General features: G+C 45.0%; 3 non-coding genes across 3 annotated transcripts; all 3 read left to right on the top strand.

Annotated features, from left to right (window-relative positions):
* The first annotated feature begins 832 nt into the window (after positions 1–832).
* On the top strand, positions 833–939 carry LOC120267549. The gene has a single exon (XR_005538490.1). It is a non-coding gene; the product is annotated as a small nucleolar RNA R71 (small nucleolar RNA).
* Positions 940–10,195: 9,256 nt separating this feature from the next.
* On the top strand, positions 10,196–10,303 carry LOC120267310. Its single transcript, XR_005538437.1, has one exon. It is a non-coding gene; the product is annotated as a small nucleolar RNA R71 (small nucleolar RNA).
* Positions 10,304–17,791: 7,488 nt separating this feature from the next.
* On the top strand, positions 17,792–17,898 carry LOC120266787. The gene has a single exon (XR_005538279.1). It is a non-coding gene; the product is annotated as a small nucleolar RNA R71 (small nucleolar RNA).
* The last annotated feature ends 541 nt before the right edge of the window (positions 17,899–18,439 follow it).

Consider the following 18,439-nt stretch of genomic DNA (forward strand, 5'->3'; position numbering starts at 1 on the left):
TTGAGCCCTCCTCGGCTCATGCTTCCCACCTGCTTTCCCGCTCCCCGAGAGTGACGGCTTTCAAATGCTCCCTCGGATTATTTTCAGTGTTACTAGGTAAGCTACCCGGTGGGCGCTCCAAATTTTGCCCCTAGCAAGTTGCCCAACCCTGGTTTTACAATGATTGAATGGAGGCTCGAACATTCCTCAAAAGCAAGTGTTCACTTCAGATGAATTGATTGTTGATGTTCACAAATTTTTGCCCTCGATCTGATCATAAATCTCGCTAACACATCTTCAGTAGTGAACTTCTTCTCGGGCTGCTGAAGAGATTGAAGTGGAAGTCATTGTGGTGCAGGGGGGCCGATAGTTGTCGTTGTTGACCCCAAGAAAAAAATTTGGGTGATTCCTCCACCCCGGATTATATGTGTTTCCATAAGGATTCCCCGGGCCTCTGGGAGCTCCCCCAACAAAATCAACTGTCTCAACTGGGACATCTGAGGCTATTGAAATTGGGCACTGAACAGTAGCATGCCCGGCCCCACAAGTCTCACAAGACAAAACTGCACCTGAATTTGAGCTCGTAACCAACACAAACTGATCGAATCTCTTTGTTAGGGCCTCAACCTTGGCGGCTAGTGCAGTGTTGTCATTTATCTCATAAATTCCAGCTGCCTTAGGGGGTTATTGCCTAGTAGACCAATGACACTCATTACTTGCCATGTTTTCAATCAAGATTTCAGCATCCTCAGTGGTTTTACTACTCAATGACCCCCCTGCTGCAGCATCGATGAGCTGTCTGGTTGCATAATTCAGGCCATTGCAAAGCATCTGGATCCTCATCCACGAGGAAAAGCCATGATGGGGACACTTGCGTAGGAGATTCTTGAATCTCTCATGTGCCTCAAAGAGTGTCTTGGAGTCCCCTTGTCAGAATGCAGAAATCTCTTGTCTCAATCTAGCGGCTTTTCTTGGTGGGAAATACCTCGCAAGAAATTTGTCCACCATTTCCTTCCAAGTGGTGATCGACCCCGGTGCCAATGACGTGAGCCATCTATATGCTGCTCCCCTTAGACTGAAAGGGAATAATCTCAATCTTATCGCATCATCGGACACTGAGTTAATCTTGAAGGTGGAACAAATTTGGAGGAAGCGAGACAAATGCGCATGCGGGTCTTCATCGGCTAGCCCGTCAAATTGTACGGAATTTTGGACCATCCCAATTGTGCTTGCTTTGATTTCAAAGTTATTAGCCGGCACGGTTGGAGCATGCACACTGAATTCCTCACCAGTAAACTGAGGCCTTTCATAATCAGACAAGGTACGCCTTGGTTCTGCCATGACTGAAGGTTCACTAATCTCAACCTGTGTTCCTTGATGTTCTGAACTCTCAGCCACCTCTCTCAATCTTTGATGCAAGGTTCTCTCAATTTCGTCGACAGGTTCTACTAGATTTGTTTGATTTGCATGTGTCATAAGATGGTACCATGCACAAAATTAAAAGCCAATAATCAGGATATAAGTATGAGATAATAAAATAAAATAAGAACAAGTGAAATGGAAATATATGTACAAAAAGAAGCAGATGAACAAAATAAAAGAAACAATGGCTAAATCAATAAACTCTAAGTTTTCCGAGTATTCCTTGTGGGTCCCCGGCAACGGTGCCAAAAACTTGATGAGCGATCCGCAAGTGCACGGAGTCGTCAAGTAATACCCCTCGTGCGAGCACGAGAGGGTCGTATTCCCTGGGCCCAAGAATCTACTCTTACTTCCTCTTTGCGTATTGTCTAGCCGAATGATTCAAAGGGTTTCTCTAATCTATTACTTGAAATAAAAGAACTACAAATGGAGTCTATGATAAGGTAGGGGTATAAAATCAGGGGAAAGAAATGGTCACGGATGCGGATTCCCTAGGGGCTACTAAAGTGCAAAGGATGCTAAGAATGTCATGCAATTGAAGGTTTGGACCTAGAGATTTCCTAAATTAGATCAACCCGATGGTCACGGCAATTAACCCCTAATCCGGTATAAGTATTGACACAGAATTTCTTCTGATCAAATCCTCATACGATTGCATTAACAAGTGGGGAAATCCCTAATTAGTCCCGGAACACAACTTGGTCTAGCCCTAATGGTGAGAGGGTGCAGAATACCCGATGGTCACGGCGTGATTCGTACATGAATCCCTTCCAAACTTGGTGTGTCTAGTACAAGGGCGATGGTCACGCTACCAAGTACAACCTAGCAGTTGGTTTTACAGAGTTCTCATGTAAGCAACACATCAAATGCACCAAGAATGAATCACAAAAAAACACAACAATTGCAATAGACAAAATTAAATCATCCAAATACACAAGTTCACCCCTAAGGTTCACCCAGGCATCCCAGTGACCTTGGGGTCTACAAGTCCATGCAAACAAATACAAGCAACAAGTCCATGAAAACAACTACAAATGGCATAAGAAAACTCCCTCAAATAATAGAAGTAGGAAGACAAGCCAAGCTAGGTGGAAATGCTTCCACGGACGCCGCGATGGGGGCGACTTCCCTCGTCGTCTACAAACTCCCAAAGAAGAGATCGATGAAGATCTAGCCAAACCCGAGCTTCTCCCTTTGATTTTCCTTCTCCAAAACGTGTCATCTTGCCTCCTAAAGACTGGTGAAAATCGGCTCCAAGAACTCTCCCAAAAACTCCTCCCCTTGCCCTAGAAAAATCGGTTTTATTTATATCCCATCAGTCCATGCGGGCGCATGGAGCCCGTGAAGCTCACAGCCAAATGCCCAGAAAACATGCCGGTGCTACAGTACTCAGCTACAGTGTTTATGCTACAGCACCGAGGGTTGTGAAATTCCAGCAAACCTCACGGGCACCCATGCGGGCGCATGGAGCCCGTGAAGCTCACAGCCAAATGCCCGCAGCATGAATAGTGATCAGCTACAGTACGCTACAGTGCTGGACCCCAAAAATGCCGTTTTCGATGTCGAATTCATCCAATTTGCATTTTTGAGCTACATTCGGCACATTTATGATCTGCAACACCAAAAGAACAAATTTATACTCAAACAGGCATCAATTCATCAAGATATACACAAATAATACAAGATCAATACGTATGAAATATGTATATTTAGGCGTTTATCAGGGACGCTCCTGTACCTCTCAACTCACCCTCTTAACCCTCTCCAACCTAGCTTTGTCTAACGCTCGTGGTGTGTCACTCACTCACAAGGTTACCAACAAGAACTCTCAACCCTAGTGTCACTCTAGGGGAAATGTTCATACAATCAAGCATTCAAGGTTGGAACTCACAATAAACATCAATTTATTGAAAGCATAATAAAGAGGTTCAAAGAAACAAATACATCCTAGGGTTCACAATACCCGAGTACCCACTAGGGGTTTAGCTCTCCATGGAGCTAAGTACAATAAAAAAATTGAATATAAAAGCAATGAATCTATAAAGAAACTCCCTCGATGGTCGTGTTGATGGTCTTGTGGAAAGTCCTCTACTCATCGTCCAAGGATTCCTTCATCCGGTATAAGATACGCCTCGATCGAAGCTCCCCTACCAACCTTCTTCCTAATGGAATCACGATGTCGGAGCCGTAGAACCTCTCCAAAACCTTGACTAATACCCTTCGAAACCCTAGCCGAAACCTTCTCACCAGTTGAGGAAAAGATGGAGAAAAGAATACTGAAATCGGGGCTGAAATCGGCTTTAAATAGGGCTGGAATCGGGCGACTACACGGGCGTGTATAATGTCACACGCCCCTGTGGAATTTCCACACGTCCGTGTGGATTCTCTGTTTCTCTGATTTCTCGGCTGGCTGTGAATAGTGCTGCTACAATACTCGCTACAGTGTTTTACTACAGTACCTACAACAGTACTCAGCCGGAAATACTCCCGAATTCCATACTTTCATTGGGGTAACGCAAACGGGCACACGTTTACGTCGTGAATCACTTGCTTCTTCAATGATGTACATGTTGGTGGATCTCTTGTTCTTATATGCATAAGTCGGAATGCTCGAGTGTGACTGCCTTTGTGCCCCTCCAAATGAATGTGCTCACTCGAATACGAGGAGGTTGGCACACACTCTAGCATCTCACACCTGACCTATGTCTTCGCGTTTGAACCTTAGCAAGATCTCCTCCAAAATAGGTGCATTATGATCCACATTGGCCTATTTCCTTCATACTCGGCCTCACAACCCTACCTGCATAAAAGTAACATAAAAACACACATATTAATGTAAAAACCTGAGAAAAGTAATGCTCAACATAAGGAATGAACGCTTCGCATTCATATCGCACAAGCACTTATCAAACTCCCCCACACTTAAGCTTTTTCTTGTCCTCAAGCAAACATTAAAACATTCTGTGCATCAATGAAGAAAATGTTGAAAGTGCTTGGCCTTAGGTTCACCAAAGTATACAAAGATAGCATTCTACAAGTAAGGAAAATTTCAACACTAAATACGAAAAATCAATGCTCTAGCTAAAAACTTGAATCAAAAAGGATAACAAACCCCAAATTCGTGTAAGTGTGTGAACTCACTCAAAACACCCCAAGTTATACTCCTCAAAGTTCTAAGTGTAATGGACTTATTTATCTACACAAGTGATAAAAATTTTAAAAGATGGTAGTAGCTTCACACATCCTCTAAGGTAGCCCTTTCCAAAGCGGCCGCTAAGGTGGCTTTCACACTTTCGAGGTGGTAGCTCTTTCTACCCGGGTGGTAGCTTTCACTCATCCTATGAGATAGCTCTTTCTCTCATTAGGGCATAACTAGTATCCGACTTGTGAGAGTAGCTTCATACTTCATAGGTGGTAGCTCTTTCCACCCAACAAATACAAATAAACAAAAAAACTATTTTGTTCCTTCTTTTCATTTTTCCATTTTTTTTATTTTTTTAAAATGAAGTAAACCTTACTAGTCCCTTTAACCACAAACATGAGTTTCCAATAGAGTTCAAAGAATGAGTAGTGCACTAAGTGTAAATCGGGCAAAAATTCCTAAAAAATTCAAGCAAGAACTAGAGCATGAAAAACATTCAATGTTAACAATTCTCCTAGACTTAAGAATACAAACATTGCAACTAAGGTGAACCGCCATTGGCTATTTGAGCATATATCAATCAAGAACAATAGAAAAGATGTGCGCATTATGAAACTCCCCCCCACACTTAAGTTGTACATTGTCCCTCAATGTACACATGCAAGCTCACTCAAAAATATATCATTCAAAAAAATAGATGTGGGAGAAGCAATCAAAAACAATACTCCCGACTCCCTAATGTTGCGTTTGATGAAGCTAATTCATTAGGGAGTTGTGTTCCAACGGGAGTTGTGAAGCTTCACGCGACCAAGTGCCAAAGAACCTTGGCCGTGCCCATGACTAAGTCTCGGTTCCCAAGAAGACAAGACCATGCTCGCTGACGCATACGAGTGAAGCTCAAGAAAAAAATAAAAAAATAACTCGAGTGTATAAAAGATGAAGCAATGAATACAACTCGATAATGCAAAATAACATAAACTCAGAAGGAAAATCCTTTCTGAGTGAACAAGTCTAAAAACAAGAAAATAAGATAAAGTAAAATGCATGAAAGTAAAAGAAAGGTCAAGTGTCAAAGTCGCTCTCGGGCTCCGCTGCTGCTGCTACTGAAGTGGAAGCATATAGTGGGTCCTCTGGTGCTGGGGTCGAGGATGGAGGTGCTTTGGAGGTGCTTGTCGGGTGCACAAGAGTCCTCGGCTGCCGGGGACGAATGATGAGGCGACGTCTCGCTTTAGGATCTCGCGTAATATGTCGAAAGCGCGCCATGAACTCTGTGGTCATGAGTGGCTCGCGTAGCCCTAATCTCAGCAACCTCGGCTCGGACCACTCCTATAGTATTCTTGAGCCTCTCAAAGCAATCATTGGCTGAGATGCTCCGGCGTCATCACCCTCATCCTCAGCTATCTCTGGGGCTGGTAGAACTAACACAAAAACCAGTGTCCGAACCCTACGGACCATGCCCATCAACCGTGATCGTCTCTAGACCCGAGGGAGCGGGTACACTCGTCTTCTCGACCCCGAGGATCGAATCCAAGAGACCCATGCCCGGCACTAATCTCGTAATGTAAGGACACGAGAAGATCGCTCCCGGTCTAGTGTATTGTCACGATGTCCGATGTAATCGGCCCAAGATGTGCCCTAAGTGTATCGATGCAGCGCTTTACCATTGAGTACAAATGCAGCAACTCCCTCGGCGGCTCAAGACACGAGTACTATCACCACTGGCCATTCACCCGACCTACTCATGATTGCGTGCAAATATCTGTAGGCGGGGCCGGGAAAGGCATGTGGCCTTGGAGACCCCGGCTCAGTCTCGACCACGACCACATAGCACTCTGTAAGCTCTGCTGAGGTCAAGGTTCTAGGATAATCGGTGAGGGCAACTATGCGTACTCCTCGGAATCAGTGAATGCCTCCTCGTATAAGCCAAGTAGTATGGAAAAGCGCATAATGCTCAAACTATGGTGGCGTCCAAACACTCTGAACTGAATGGTGCCCAAACTGTTGAAGATCGCATACGCTCTATCAAACTCAAACGAAGAGAGCACCTCTAGTGCAAACTCTCGGATAGCTGGCTCTCTAATCGTCAACAACTGCAGCCAACCACCCTCCGAAACAAGGTCCTCAACCTCATTAGTGAACACATCTCCCTGCTAAAGATCTCATAATATAGTCGTGTCCAGGAATCGAGTCTATCCGAAGCGGAGTCTCGATAATCGCTCATAACGGTCCTGATGTTCGGGAATCGCAAATCGCATGCCCTCGGGCTCAGAGGATGACTCACGTGGCCTCTTATCAGTTTGCTTCTTTGTCCTAGGTGCCATGATCTGCCAAATTTAAATGAAATTAGTCAAACAAATTGATAAAACAATACTGCAGAAATCCACACGGTCGTGTGGAATTTCCACTGCCCTTTAGTAATGGATTCACGGGCGTGAGAAACGCATCGACGGTATCAACAAACCAAAAATACACATAAAAAATATCTCTAACTTCGTTCTAAATGTACATCATTGTTCCAATTGAAGAGACGAAGCATTGTTAACTAGATTAATCAATAGAAATCATGAATTGACGAAGAAGATGAAGAAAATGAATTTACTGACGAGGAGAAATGAGAAAATAGAGAGCCGACCGGAAAACATGCTAAAATCGCACCAAACTGGCGCAATGGACTCAGAGAATGTTGTGAGATTGTTTTCAAGGGAAAAGGAGTCATGAAGAAGGAGAGAAATCATCCCCTTTTTAAACAGAACTCGCGACTTTTAACGTTCTGTGCATCCACACGGGCGTGTGGAAATTCCCCACGCCCGTGTGCCTCACTTCAATAGCTCCACAGGGGCGTATGCACGCCCCTGTGCACTCTTGGGAAAAACTCTCACTGACTTAGAGCGATCTCCCACGGGCGTGCGAAAATTATCCACGCCCGTGCGCTTCGACTCTGACGGGGCGCGCGCCCACGTGGCTGCCCGGTCATCTGAGAAAAATATCAAGTTGCCCACACGCCCGTGCGGAAATTCCCCACGGGCGTGGGCATTCACATACCTCAGACCCGGCAGTGGCGGCCGCACGCTGTGTTTTCTCGGGATGGAGGGAGCAACCTGTAGAGTTTACAGTACGGTCACGTCTGGAAATTACCCACGCCCGTCCGTGGTTCACAAGGTCACCAACAGGGACGAGTCCACGCCCCTGTGTGTTCTCGGGAAAATCTGCCCAACTTTGCAGGAAGGCACATGCCCATGTGGAAATTACCCACGGGCGTGCGCCAGTCGCATGGTCGCTCACGAGGCGACACACGCCCTGTGCCCTCTCTCGAAGAGTTCACAGATTACACCCACGGGCGTGTAGAATTTCCACACGCCTCGTGTGTTTTTCTCCGGATGACTTAGAAAAAAACCCTACGGAGCTCTGCGAGAACTAGTCCGAACATGTTTACACACTCGAGCACCCGCCCTATTGTGCAAGATATACCAGATAAAAACACAAAATAGAACTCAAACGACCAAACTTCGCCAATTCTCAACAAAACATACAATGAATTCTTTTAAAAACCCACAATAAAATCGTAGCACAAGCACTCAAAAATTGAAACACCAACACTTAACAATTTATTCATGCAAACAAACTAAACTAAAAGTACAAAAAAAACAGTAAACACTTGGGTTGCCTCCAAAGAAGCGCTTGTTTAACGTCACTAAGCTTGACGTATCTTTCTTACCTCGCGGTGGTTCATGAATGAAGGTTGCCCTCTTACCCATAACTTGAAAGCATGATAAGCAAAGTCTCTTGAGGGTAGAGGGTGCACTATCGGGCTTCGGACCACCTAACAATGGTTTGTCCAACTTTCTTGGCTCATGTACATCTCCAACAGTCTTTCGGCGTTTTCGGTGGCGTCTTCGAGCCCTCTTCATTTTCCGGAGCACCTTCTTCAAGATTCCCGGGGTAGATGTTTCCTCTCTAGTCGAACCAAGCATCATTACTTCTTCATTGCTCTCCTCTTGGTCGAACAAACCTTCATACGGATCCGGGTTGAACATTTCCTGTATATATTCATCAACAATCTCATCAGTAGTGTCTAGAAAATAAAAAGTGTCATCAAAATCGATAGAATGCCGCATGGCTTCAGCAAGGCGGTAAGTGAGCTTATCGTCTCCAACTCTCAACGTGAGCTCTCCGCCATCCATGTCAATCAATGCTTTGGAAGACCGCAAGAATGGTCTCCCAAGTATCAAGGGTACATCTGCATCCTCATCAACATCTAGCACTACAAAGTCAACCGGAAAAATATACTTGTCCACCTTGACAAACACGTCTTCAATGATGCCTGTCGGATGTCTTACCGTTCGGTCCGCCAATTGTAAAGTCATCCGAGGAGGCCTAGGCTCACCCAAGCCTAGCTTTTGGAAGAAAGTATATGGCATGAAGTTGATACTTGCCCCTGGATTTGCCAATGCCATTTCCTCACATAAGTTGCCGATGTTACACGGAATAATGAAGCTTCCCGGGTCTTTGTTCTTGTTCGGCATGTTCTTTTGCAACACCGACGAGCATGAAGCATCAAGCACCACTGAAGCACTCTCCTCCAATTTCCTCTTGTTGGTCAATAGGTCTTTCAGGAACTTCGCATACTTAGGCATTTGAGCCAAAGCCTCAACAAAAGGAATGTAGATGTGGAGTTGCTTGAACAAACTCATGAACTTCTTATACTGGTCATCCCCTTGGTCATTCTTTAATGTAGAGGGATAAGGGATTCTTGCCTTGAAAGATGGGGGTGCCATCTCTTTCTCTTTGTTTGCTCCCTTGTCAACCTCTACGACCTCGGGTGCGTGTTCTTTTGGCTTCTCACTCGAAAGCCACCCTTCAACCTCACAATTGCTTCTCAAAGCGATCGCCTTCACATGCTCTCTCGGGTTGGTTTCCGTGTTGCTTGGTAAACTTCCATGTGGCCTTTCGGAAAGAGATTTCACAATTTGCCCCACTTGATTTTCAAGGTTATGCAAGGAGGTGGTGTGATTGCGAAGTGTAGCCTCGACTGATTCAAACCTTGTATTTGCCGATTGAACAAATCTAGCCAAGTGCTTCTCGAAATCCGTCATTCGGGTTTCCAAGCCTGAAAATTCGCTTTTTCCACTTGAGGGGCTTGTTGTTGTTGTTGGAACCGCTGATGGCCCCATGGTCTACAGTGGTCATAATTACTCCATGAAAAAGTTGGGATGATTCTTCCAACCTGAATTGTAGTCATGTGTCGTATGGATTCCCTTGAGGTCTCATTCCATTACCTACAAAGTCAACATTCTCAAGTCGAAGAAACATCACCTATGACGATTGGGCAATCGGAAGGAGCATGTCCTCCACCACAACCGGTACAATTTGTCACGGCTGCAACTCTATTCGAAGCTATAAGATCTAGCTTCTTACTCAAACTCTCCACTTGGGCCGCCAATGAAGTTATCTGCATCAATTTCATGGAGACCCGGCCACCTTTTTCTTTTCCTAGCGTTCCACCGGTAGCTATTTAACCCCATTTCCTCAATCAATTGACGAGCCTCGTCGGGGGTCTTGCTACCTAAGGTACCTCCTGCCACCGCATCAAAGAGTTGCCTTGTACTCGGGTTCAAATCATTGTAGAAGGTTTGAACAATCATCCACTCTGGGAATCCGTGTTGCGGACACTCATGCGAGGAGTTCCTTGAACCTTTCCCATGTCTCAAATAGAGACTCCAATTCCAACCGCATAAAGGATGAGATCTCATTCCTAAGCTTTTGTCGATTTTTCGGGAGGAAAATAACGGGCTAGAAAAAGCTTCTACCATCTCCTCCCATGTAGTGATTGATGCCCTAGTTAATGAGTGTAGCCAACGCTTTTGCTTTCCCCTTTAAGGAAAATGGGAAGGCTCTCAATTTGATGGCATCATCCGTCACACCATTTATCTTCGAGATGTCACACACATCGAGGAAGCTCTCTATGTGACTGTTTGGATCCTCATCGGCCAAACCATTGAATTGTACGGACTGCTGCAGCATATGGATGAATGCCGGCTTTAGCTCGAAATTCTAAGCTGTGATTGGGGGACGCACAATACTCGATTGTGTCCCCAATACTGAAGGTCTGGCATAATCGGATAGTGTCCGTTGTTGCTCATTTTGTTCTGCCATGTTATCAGATCCTTCTACTTCCAAATCAACTGGATTAGGCTGTTCTTGTACAGGTTCTTTCCCTTTCCTTTGAAGTGTACATTCAAGCTCAGGGTCTCCTTCAATCAATATTGATGGATTCCCTCAGGTCATAACCTAGAGCTGCAGCAAAAGTAAAGAAAAAGAAAATTAGAACGATGATAGAATAAGAAGATATGAAATAGAATGTGTAGTGAAATAGCTAAGAAAACAAAGTGCAAAGTATCTCTAAACGCCTAGCTCCCCCGTAACGGCGCCAAAAACTTGACAAGTACCCCTTGCTTATATCCCGCAAGTGCACGGGTTTGTCAAAGTAATAATCCCGGGTAAGCGGGGTCGAATCCACAGGGAGTAGGGAATGAAAATACTTAATTTGGTTCTTATCTATGTGGAAGATCAATAGTGATTGGTGTGAAATTGATTCAATTCTCAATAATAAAAGAAACAATTGAGAGAGCAAGAATAAAGAAGAGGGTAAGGCAATCGATAAAGATGGGGTACTCGGATGATGCTTCACCTAGAAAAATCGTTTCAAGTGCAAGAACTCTCTCTATTATGCTTCCTAATCAATGCAATGGTGAGTCATGGAAATCCTTACATACATAGTCCCAAATCTAAGGTCAACTATGCTTAACTCTACTCATGTCCCGGAGGAGAGATTAAATAACCTCTCAACCTCGCACTCGAATAAAGTTGCAATGGGCTCTAGGGATTCCAAGTGATAAATCGCTTCCTAATTAAAGACCTAACACTTTGGTCCAGCCGGAAGGTCCCTAGCCACAATTAAGCCCTAGATACTAAGATCCCCTCAATGCTTCACTCTATTGCACGCGCAACTAGGCCCCAGCGGAGGTTCATCCCTTAGACCATTCACTCTATTATGGCCACAAAGGACTCAAGGAACGGAGGTAGAATCTATCACGTCGATGGGGAAAGGGGACGCTCCTGTACCTCTCGACTCACCCTCTCAACCCTCTCCAACCTAGCTTTGTCTAACGCTCGTGGTGTGTCACTCACTCATAAGGTTACCAACAAGAACACTCAACCCTAGTGTCACTCTAGGGGAAATGTTCATACAATCAAGCATTCAAGGTTGGAACTCACAATAAACATCAATTTATTGAAAGCATAATAAAGAAGTTCAATGAAACGAGTACATCCTAGGGTTCACAATCAACCAAGTACCCACTAGGGTTTTAGCTCTCCATGGAGCTAAGTACAATCAAAGAAATTGAATGTAAAAGCAATGAATCCATAAAGAAACTCCCTCGATGGTCGTAGTCGATGGTCTTGTGGAAAGTCCTCTGCACTGTCGTCCAAGGATTCCTTCGTCCGTATAGGGATATGCCCTCGATCGAAGCTCCCCTACCAACCTTCTTCCTAATGGAATCACGATGTCGGAGCCGTAGAACCTCTCCAAAACCATGGCCAATACCCCTCGAAACCCTAGCCGAAACCCTCTCACCAGTTGGGGAAAAGATGGAGAAAAGAATACTGAAATTGGGGCTGAAATCGACTTTAAAAAGGGCTGGAATCGGGCGACTACACGGGCGTGGATAATTTCCACACGCCCGTGTGGATTCTCTGTTTCTCTGATTTCCAGGTGATAAATCTCTTCCTGATTATAGAGCTAACCCTTTGGTCGAGGCAGAAGGTCCCTAACCACAATTAAGCCCTAGATACTAAGATCCCCTCAACGCTTCACTCCGTTGCACGCGCAATTAAGCCCTAGCGGAGATTCATCCCTTAGACCATTCACTCTATTATGGTCGCAAAGAACTCGAGGAACGGAGGTAGAATCTATCACGTCGGAAGGGAAAAGGGAAACTCCTGTACCTCTCGACTCACCCTCTCAATCCTCTCCAACCTAGCTTTGTCTAACGCTCGTGGTGTGTCACTCACTCACAAGGTTACCAACAAGAACTCTCAACCCTAGTGTCACTCTATGGGAAATGTTCATACAATCTAGCATTCAAGGTTGGAACTCACAATAAACATCAATTTGTTGAAAGCATAATAAAGAAGTTCAATGAAACGAATACATCCTAGGGTTTACAATCACCCAAGTACCCACTAGGGATTTAGCTCTCCATGGAGCTAAGTACAATCAAAGAAATCGAATGTAAAAGCAATGAATCCATAAATAAACCCCCTCGATGGTCGTGTCGATGGTCTTGTGGAGAGTCCTCTACTCGTCACAAGGGATCCTTTGTTCGGCCTAGGATACACCTCGCCGGATCGATGCCGACGAAAGCTCTCCCAATAACCTTCTTCCAAACGACACGGGATATCGGAGCCGTAGAACCTCTCCAAAACCCTTGTCTATATCCTGCAAGTGCACGGGTTTATCGAAGTATTAATCCCGGGTGAGCGGGTATCGAATCCACAGGGAGTAGGGAATATAAATACTTAATTCGATTCTTAGCCATGTAAAAGATCAATGATAATGAGTGTGACAATGATTCAATTCTCAACAGTAAAAGCAACAAGTAAGAGAGCAAAAGTAACGAAGGGGGTAAGGCAATCGATAAAGATGGGGTACCCGGATAATGCTCCACCTAGGATAATTGTTTCAAGTGCAAGAACCCTCTATTATGCTTCCTAATCAATGTAATGATGAGTTGTGGAAATCCTTAATTACATAGTCCCAAATCTAAGGTCAACTATGCCTAACTCTATACATGTCCCGGAGGAGAAATCGAACAATCTCAACACCTCGCACTCACATAGAGTTGCAATGAGCTCTATGGATTCCAAGTGATAAATCTCTTTCTAATTATAGACCTAACCCTTTGGTCCAGGTGGAATGTCCCTAACCACAATTGAGCCCTAGATACTAAGATCACCTCAACGCTTCACTCCGTTGCACGCGCAACTAAGCCCCAGCGAAAGTTCATCCCTTAGACCATTCACTCTATTATGGCCGCAAAGAACTCGAGGAACGGAGGTAGAATCTATCACGCCGGAGGACAAAGGCGACGCTCCTGTAATTCTCGACTCACCCTCTTAACCCTCTCCAACCTAGCTTTGTCTAAAGCTCGTGTTGTGTCACTCACTCACAAGGTTACCAACAAGAACTCTCAACCCTAGTGTCACTCTAGGAGAAATGTTCATACAATCAAGCAGTCAAGGTTGGAACTCACAATAAACATCAATTTATTGAAAGCATAATAAAGAGGTTCAAAGAAACAAATATTTCCACACGCCCGTGTGGATTCTCTGTTTCTCTGGTTTCTCGGCACGCTGTGAGGAGTGCTGCTTCCATCGAGGCGTATCCTATACCGGAAGAGGGAATCCTTGGACGACGAGTTGAAGACTTTCCACTAGACCATCGACACGACTATCGAGGGGGTTTCTTTATGGATTCATTGCTTTTACATTCTATTTCTTTGATTGTACTTAGCTCCATGGAGAGCTAAACCCCTAGTGGGTACTCGGGTATTATGAACCCTGGGATGTATTTGTTTTTTTGAACCTTTTTATTATGCTTTCAATAAATTTATGTTTACTGTGAGTTCCAACCTTGAATGCTTGATTGTATGAACATTTCCCCTAGAGTGACACTAGGGTTGAGAGTTCTTGTTGGTAACCTTGTGAGTAAGTGACACACCACCGCGTTAGACAAAGCTAGGGTTGAGAGGGTCGAGAGGGTGAGTCGAGAGGTACAGATCGTCCCCCTCCTCCCGGGCGTGATAGATTCTACCTCCGCTCGAGTTCTTTACGGCCATAATAGAGTGAATGGTCTAAGGGATGAACTTTCGCTGGGGCTTAGTTGCGCGTGCAAGGGAGTGAAGCGTTGAGGTGATCTTAGTATCTAGGGCTCAATTGTGGTTAGGGACCTTCCACCTGGACCAAAGGGTTAGGTCTATAATTAGGAAGAGATTTATCACTTGGAATCCATAGAGCTCATTGCAACTCTATATGAGTGCGAGCTGTTGAGATTGTTCGATTTCTTCTCCGGGACATGTATAGAGTTAGGCATAGTTGACCTTAGATTTGGGACTATGTAATTAAGGATTTCCACGACTCACCATTGCATTGATTAGGAAGCATAATAGAGGGTTCTTGCACTTGAAACAATTATCCTAGGTGGAGCATTATCCGGGTACCCCATCTTTATCGATTGCCTTACCCCCTTCTTTACTTTTGCTCTCTTACTTGTTGCTTTTACTGTTGAGAATTGAATCATTGTCACACTCATTATCATTGATCTTTTACATAGCTAAGAATCGAATTAAGTATTTTTATTCCCTACTCCCTGTGGATTCGATACCCGCTCACCCGGGATTATTACTTCGACAAACCCGTGCACTTGCGGGATATACGCAAGGGGACCTTGTCACACGCCCCTGTGCTCTTTCTGGAAAAAGCTCCTTTGACTCTGTCTTCTCTCGCACGGGCGTGCGGAAAATATCCACGCCCATGGCCCCGACCCACACGTGCAGCCGCACGCCCCATGTGGCTTTCCTGGACATCCGAGAAAAATACTAAGTGTTTCATACGCCCGTGCGGAAATTCCCCACGGGCGTGGACATTCACATGCCAAACCCACAAGGGCAGCCGCACGCCCCTGTGTCTTCTCGGGATGGAGAGAACTCATCTGCAGAGTTTCACACAGCCGTGCGGAAATTACCCACGCCCGTCCGCGGGTTCACAGAGTCTCTCATGGGCGAGTCCACGCCCCGTGTGCCTCGGAAAAACCGCCCAACTCGGAGGGAATTCACACGCCTGCGCGGAAATTACCCACGGCATGTGATGCAGTCGATGGTCGTTCACAGGGGTAGCCGCACGCCCCTGTGCCTTCTCTGGATGAGCTCATAGTGCAACCCCCACAAGCGTGTGGAAATTCCACACGCCCGTGTGTTTTCTCTGGATGACTTAGAAAAATCTGCAAGCTCTGCAGAAAATTTCTGAACATGTTTACACACTGAGAGCCTGCCCTATTATGCAAATTTTACCTGTGAAAAATATGAAATAGAGCTCAAACGACCAAACTTTCGCTAATTCCTCATAAAACACACGATGAATTTAAAAAACCCACAACAAAATCGCAGCAAAAGCATCTAAAAATTACGACACCAACACTTAACAATTTATTCATGAAAACAATCTAAACTAAAAGATAAGAAAATAGTAAACACTTGGGTTGCCTTCCAAGAAGCGCTTGTTTAACGTCACTTAGCTTGACGTATCTTATCTTACCTCACGGGGGTTCATGAATGAAAGTCGCCCTCTTACCCATGGCTTGGAAACATGATGTGCAAAGTCTCTTGAGGGTAGAGTGTGTATTATCGGGCTTTGGATCACCTAGCAATGGTTCATCCAACTTTCTTGGTTCATGTACATCTCCAACAGTCTTAGAGCGTTTTCGATGGCGTCTCCTAGCCCTCTTCATTTTCCGGAGCACCTTCTTCAATATCCCCGGGGTAGATGTTACTTCTTCAGTCGACCCAAGCATCATTACTTCTTCATTGTTCTCCTCTTGGTCGAACAAACCTTCATATGGATCCGGGTTGAACATTTCCTGCATGTATTCATCAACAAAGTGTCATCAAAATTGAGAGAATGCCGCATGGCTTCAGCAAGGCGGTAAGTGAGTTTTTCATCTCCAACTCTCAATGTGAGCTCTCCGCCGTCCATGTCAATCAATGCTTTGGAAGTCCGCAAGAACGGTCTCCCAAGTATCAAGGGTACATCCGCATCCTCATTGACATCTAGCACTACAAAGTCAACAGGAAAAATGTACTTGTCCACCTTGACAAGCACGTCTTCAATGATACCTCTCGGATGTCGCACCGTTCGGTCCGCCAATTGTAAAGTCATCCGAGTAGGCCTAGGCTCTCCCAAGCCTAGCTTTTGGAAGAAAGTGTATGGCATAACGTTGATACTTGCCCCTGAATCCGCTAGTGCCATTTCCTCACCTATGTTCCCGATGTTACACGGAATGATGAAGTTTCCCTGGTCTTTCTTCTTGTTAAGCATGTTCTTTTGCAGCACCACCGAGCATGAAGCATCCAGCACCACCGAGCATGAAGCATCCAGCACCACTGAAGCACTCTCCTCCAACTTCCTTTTGTTAGTCAACAAGTCTTTCAGGAACTTTGCATACTTAGGCATTTGAGCTAATGCCTCTACAAAAGGAATGTTGATGTGGAGTTACTTGAATAAACTCAGGAACTTCTTATACTGTTCATCCCCTTGGTCATTCTTCAATCTAGAGGGATAAGGGATTCTTGGCTTGAAAGGTAGGGATGCCACCTCTTTCTCTTTCTTTGCTCCCTCCTCAACCTCGACAACCTCGGGTGCATGTTCTTTCGGCTTCTCACTCGGAAGCCTCCCTTCAACCTCACGACCACTTCTCAAAGTGATCGCCTTCACATGTTCTCTAGGGTTGGTTTCCGTATTGCTTGGTAAACTTCCATGGGGCAAAGAGGCAATGTGGTTGCAAAGTGTAGCCTGACTGATTCAAACCATGTATTTGTAGATTGAACAAATCTAGCCAAGTGCTTCTCTAAATCCATCATTCGGGTTTCCAATCCTGAAATTCTGTTTTCCACTTGAGGGGCTTGTTGTTGTTGTTGGAAACCCGGTGGCCCCATGGCCTTTTGTGGTCCTTGATTACTCCATGAAAAGTTGGGATGATTCTTCCAACCTGAATTGTAAGTATTGCTATATGGGTTCCCTTGAGGTCTCATGCCATTACCTACAAAGTCAACGTTTTCTACTGAAGAAACATCACCAATAACGATCGGGCAATCGGAGGGAGCATGTCCTCCATCATAACCGGTGCAATTGGTAACGGCCGCAACTCTATTCGAAGCTATGAGATCTAGCTTCTTACTAAGACTCTCTACTTGCGCCGCCAATGAGGTTACCGCATCAATTTCATGGAGACCGGCCACCTTTTTCTTCTCCCTAGCATTCCATTGGTAGCTATTTAACCCCATTTCCTCAATTAATTGACGAGCCTCATCGGGTGTTTTGTTACCTAAGATACCTCCTGCTGCTGCATCCAAGAGTTGCCTTGTACTCGGGTTCAAACCATTGTAAAAGGTTTGAACAATCATCCACTTCGGGAATCCGTGTTGCGGACACTTTCTCAGGAGTTCCTTGAACCTTTCCCATGTCTCGAATAGAGACTCTAATTCAAACTGAACAAAGGACGAGATCTCATTCCTAAGCTTTGTTGATTTTTCGGGAGGAAAATAACGGGCTAGAAAAACTTCTACCACCTCCTCCCATTTAGTGATTGATGCTCTAGGTAATGAGTGTAGCTACTGCTTCGCTCTCCCCTTCAAGGAAAATGGGAAGGCTCTCAATTTGATGCCATCATCCATCACCCCGTTTATCTTTAGCATATCGCACACCTCGAGAAAGCTCTCTACGTGACTGTTTGGATCCTCATCGGCCAAACCGTTGAATTGTGCGGACTGCTGCAGCATATGGATGAATGCCGGCTTTAGCTCGAAATTCTGAGCTGTAATCGGGGGACGCGCAATACTAGATTGTGTCACCAACACTGAAGGTCTGGCATAGTCGGATAGTGTTCGCTGTTGCTCATTATGTTCTGCCATGTTTTCAGATTCCACTCCTTCCAAATCAGTTGAATTATGCTGTTCTTGCACAGGTTCTTTCCCTTTTCTTCTAAGTGTACGTTCAAGGTCAGGGTCTCCTTCAATCAATATTAATGGATTCCCTCGGGTCATAACCTGGAGCTGCACCAAA

Source organism: Dioscorea cayenensis, chromosome 1 (assembly GCF_009730915.1).
Source record: "Dioscorea cayenensis subsp. rotundata cultivar TDr96_F1 chromosome 1, TDr96_F1_v2_PseudoChromosome.rev07_lg8_w22 25.fasta, whole genome shotgun sequence".
NCBI lineage: Eukaryota > Viridiplantae > Streptophyta > Magnoliopsida > Dioscoreales > Dioscoreaceae > Dioscorea > Dioscorea cayenensis.